Here is a 5,371-nt window from a genome sequence, read left to right as displayed (position 1 = left end):
ACCTGTGACACCTTATCAAATTTATTCAGATCGTTCTCTTTAACTTTGATCTCCATTTTAATATTGGAGAATAGTTCACGGTCATGTTCAAGTAATAAATTAATGATTATATTTGAACATTTCAAAAGACCCTGTTCCCATGTATTTTTGAAAGGTAACGTGGGTTCCCACGCTGGAAAAATTTGCACCCTTAGCCCCCGAGGGCAAATGTTTGCCCCTAGGTACTCTTCTAAACTTCTGATATTCCAGTATAGACCGATCCCTCTTTTGTGTAGGGCCAGAAGCTCCTGTGAACACTTAGAAAAATCTGTGTCTACTACAGTGCTGGTGCCCATAGACAATGGGTTATCAACCCCCTGTGCGCGCCATGACGCTTCTCTGGCTTCCCAAGCCATGATGATATCAATACGACAACAAAGCAGGAATAAAAATAGCAATCACGCATAGAGATAATATCAACCGTAAATAATGGCCCCCAAATGGGCTTAATCACTATATGCGGATATATAGTATGGCGTGCTATCCCAAGAATCTGGTGACCAGACAAACAACACTAGTAAATGGAAATATAGGGATGCACAGCACAAAATCAACACAGTTGAGTGCAGCCTATGTGTAAACCAATGATGCAAACAAAAGGGAGAAAAAAGTACACATAAGAGAGGCGCACATCAGAGTCATGTAGTATTCAAATGTAATAAATTTTATTGGGTCAAAAAAGAAAAGGACATCATAAAAACCTTTAAAATACACATATGACATATGACCTCACTGATACTCCAATTGAAATAAATAGCAAATGTGGATAAACAAATAGTAGTTCAATCAACAATGTATAGCATACCAAAACACCTTTTAAATCAAAAATGGGGACACATACCTAGTAGGACAATTAATACTAAAGTAGTATATAACATGAAAGCCCCCAAATTGGTGCTTACACAGTTAAAACAAGACTGAAGACTACGCCCATATTAATGGTATATACATCCGGTCCCTCCAATACTACCCTAGTACTATAACAATATTCATATAGATTATATGTGACAGTGTAAGACACAATGATCAATCACAAATTGTCCCAATACTAGGTAAGCTGGATATAGTTGCACGAGAAGAGACACATAGCATCAGATAAAATACATGGAACAGCAAGTCCCAGCCAGGGAATTTCACTATGCTCATGCAGCCAGGGACCGCAGATCACACTGGTTGTTTCAGTGATCTATGGCCAAATTGCCAGAGATGCCTGGACTGGCAAAATTGTGAATATAAGGAAAGTGCACAGCTTTCCACCCATGCAAAATGCAAGGAGAATCACAAAGACATATCCATGAATCATATAAGCAGTATGAGCGCAAAATAAGCGCATTTACCAGCCGGGCCCGGCGCAGTCAAAGAAAGGTATGCGTGATTGCTATTTTTATTCCTGCTTTGTTGTCGTATTGATATCATCATGGCTTGGGAAGCCAGAGAAGCGTCATGGCGCGCACAGGGGGTTGATAACCCATTGTCTATGGGCACCAGCACTGTAGTAGACACAGATTTTTCTAAGTGTTCACAGGAGCTTCTGGCCCTACACAAAAGAGGGATCGGTCTATACTGGAATATCAGAAGTTTAGAAGAGTACCTAGGGGCAAACATTTGCCCTCGGGGGCTAAGGGTGCAAATTTTTCCAGCGTGGGAACCCACGTTACCTTTCAAAAATACATGGGAACAGGGTCTTTTGAAATGTTCAAATATAATCATTAATTTATTACTTGAACATGACCGTGAACTATTCTCCAATATTAAAATGGAGATCAAAGTTAAAGAGAACGATCTGAATAAATTTGATAAGGTGTCACAGGTACAGCCATTTTTGACACAGATGAAAGATTCTTTGGATAAATATGAGGATGATGTCATACAGAGAAAAAAACACAAACTGAACAGAGATCGTAGTGACTTTGAGAAAGGAGTTGCCTTCAAATGGAAGCATCATGGCAACTCAAGACGTGGGGCACAATCTAACCCCAGGAATTTTGCACCCCAAGAAAATCTTACTCATGACCCCACAACCAGTGAGGATTTTTTATCAAATACAAGCAGCGACGTAGATACAGGGTCAGAAGGGGCAGGAAGCACAAGAAATCTCAGAAAGAGAAACAACAAACCCCGAGTCCAGAGCTCATATCGACCGAACAGGAACTACAGGCGTCTATGACCATGGTCCTCCCCGACACCATCCCAGTTGTTCCCGTTGCCTCCAATACAGGTAATGGTCCTCTGGATGATTCATTGCAGATCATTAATTTGTCGGACCATATTTTGTCTACTTGTGAAGCTTCAGTGTTACAGAGGGGACTAACCTTTGTTCCTATGAATGTGCTCGATAAATTTACCTTTACTAAGGACCTGTATTTGTTTTGCAGAAATCTGGTGTTCAGAACCATGTACAAAAAGCCTGATATTATTAACCATCTTCCCGAAACAGATCGTCAGACGTTCTATGATCTTCTTGATCTTCTCCGTGAGAGTGAGAACCCAACGGGCAGGAAACCCTTCCCATTAAAGCGTAAGTCCACAGCCATACCACCGCTCTCTTTGGCTCCTGCAATTAAAACATTCTTTGAGGTAGTCAAATATGACATCTCCAGACTACCTGCTGACCCAGGCACTGGCCAGAATCTAAGTCCCCCTGAGAGAAAAGCTGTACAACAGCTCCGCAATAATACCAACTTCATTATTAAAGAAGCGGACAAAGGGGGCAACGTGGTTCTGTGGCCAGTGAGTATGTACCTGAGGGAAGCCAAAAGGCAGCTTGACGATACTAGGTTTTATTTGAAGATTCCTTCTGACCCGACTCTAGTCTTCTCCAAAAAACTGAAAACTCTACTGGATAGGGCGTGCGCTCTTGGTGTCATAACCAGTAAAGAAAAACAATTCATGTGGGTGGAACAACCTGTAACCCCCACATTTTACATGCTGCCCAAAGTGCATAAAAATGTGGACATGCCTCCGGGTCGACCTATTGTATCAAGTATAGGTAGCTTGTGTGAGATGGTGGGGACTTATTTGGACTTTTTTATGCAAACAATGGTACTAAGGTTGCCTTCACATTTACAGGACTCGACAGAATTTATCAAATGCAGTACATCTGTCACGTTTCCATCTGGATCCCTTCTAGTAACATGTGATGTAGAAGCCTTGTATTCCAACATTGCGCACCAGGACGGCATCAAGGCATTTACGTACTTCTTGGATGCACAAGGGGTAATTCTGACAGGATGCATGACTCCTTCTTGCTGGACCTGTGTTCCTTTGCCCTCAACCACAACTATTTTTTATTTGATCGCCAATACTATAGACAAACATCAGGCGTGGCCATGGGGGCGCGTTTCGCACCTTCGTATGCGAATTTGTTTTTAGGATGGTGGGAGGCAACGGTAGTCTACCAGTCGGAATTTTTTGAACGATTTGTCACTCATTGGAGAAGATTCATCGACGACGTGATATTCATTTGGTCTGGTCCTGAGGAGGTATGTCACGATTTCTTGAGGTTCTTGAATGATATAGCATGAATTATCTTCCTCACCTATACCATCTCACCATCTACAGCTACCTTCTTGGATCTTCAAGTCAGGATCAAGGATGGACGCCTTGAAACTGGGCTATATCGCAAACCGACGGCTACGAATAGTCTGCTCAGCTTCGACAGCTTCCATCCCTTTCACACCAGAAGAGGAGTGCCGATCGGGCAGTTCCTAAGGGTACGTAGAAACTGCACTCTACTGAAGATTTTTGCACACAAGCTAACGACCTAACCCATCGTTTCAGGAAACGAGGTTACCCTCGCAGTGTTATCTCAGTGCTTACAGGAGGGCGAAGAATGAAAACTCAACAATCTCTCATCAAGAAGCAACCCGTGAAGGGAGAGCAACCACTCCGACTGGTAACGGATTATAACAACCAATGGAGGCAGGTACATCAGATCTTATCAAGGAACTGGGCGATTCTCACTTCGGACCCCCAAGTGTCATCACTGGTGAGTGACACGCCGTTACTTACGGCACGACGTGCACCACGGCTTAGAGATATGCTTACTAGCAGCCACTTCCGTAGGCCCACAGTGAGACTGCAGAGGGGCATTGTTCTGAAGGGTTCTTTCCCTTGTGGAGCCTGCAGTGTGTGTCCTCACATGCATCCCACTAGGGAGGCATTTTGTGAATCCCTGTGACACTAAAAAATACACCTTGCATTCTTACATTAACTGCAAGACGATTAATGTCGTTTATGCTATTGTTTGTGATTGTCCAAAAGTGTATGTGGGCCAGACGTCTCAGGAGCTCCGCAAGCGTATCAAAAACACACCTCTACCATCAATCTAGCAGCAACTGACCTCAAGAAAGGTAAGACCCTTACCTCGATAGCATCTCATTTTTTGAGGTTCCATTTGAGTTCCAGCAGAAATTTGTTGGTAGTGGGTCTGGAAAAAGATTCATGAAACCGGCAGAGGTGGTTCCCCTCATAAGGCGCTCCTCCGAGCAGAATCAAGATGGATTTTCACCTTGATTCACTTGCCCCCATGGGCTTAATGAGGAGCTGCTGTACACTGTTTTCTGGGCTAGGTTGTCGGTGTTCATTTTTGGAAAATTGGCCCATCATGTTCTTGACTATTGTTTCCTTTGCAGTACATCCTCTGATGGCATTGAATTAAGATCTGATGTATTGTTTACAGTATGAAGATAACGGCAAGTGATGATTCAACAGAACAAGAGATCAAACTATGATCAGTGAAAAAATGGAGGCAAGAGATCAAGAGTGAATCCAGCACTAGAACCTGTGATGAACCTTGGGGGCTGACGTCTACCGGGACCCATATATTATTTGTGACTGGACATTATACATGATTTATGCTCTCTGCTTTGTGTCCTGATATGTCAGAAAGGGCAGTGCGAGTAGATTGTAGTGTCCGTCTCTGTCTCTGATTATTTCAGAAATATGACATGAGTCAAACCATGGTCAAACTTTATTTGGTTCTGTAGCACTCTATTATTGAGCTTAAATACATTATACTCACTTGTATTATTATTAAGCTCGTGTTGACACTTATCATATGTCCCGCCTGAAGATCACTGTTTTTTGTTTTTTTTTTGTTTTTTTTGTTTTTTTTTTTTTTGTTTTTTTTTTTTTTTTTTCCTTTTATTATGTTTGGAATATAGATTGCCCATATCTACCATTGAGCTTGGCACGGAGGTTGCTTTCTAAAAACTATATATCCTTATTTTTCATCTATTTATCTTCCCTAATCATGGATTCAGTTGGTACCTACGGATCTACCTTTACTTGTTCTTAGAAATATTTATCTGTATAATGTCTGATTCGAACG

Source organism: Anomaloglossus baeobatrachus, chromosome 2 (genome assembly GCF_048569485.1).
Source record: "Anomaloglossus baeobatrachus isolate aAnoBae1 chromosome 2, aAnoBae1.hap1, whole genome shotgun sequence".
Classification (NCBI taxonomy): Eukaryota; Metazoa; Chordata; class Amphibia; order Anura; family Aromobatidae; genus Anomaloglossus; species Anomaloglossus baeobatrachus.
This window is presented reverse-complemented; position numbering follows the sequence as displayed.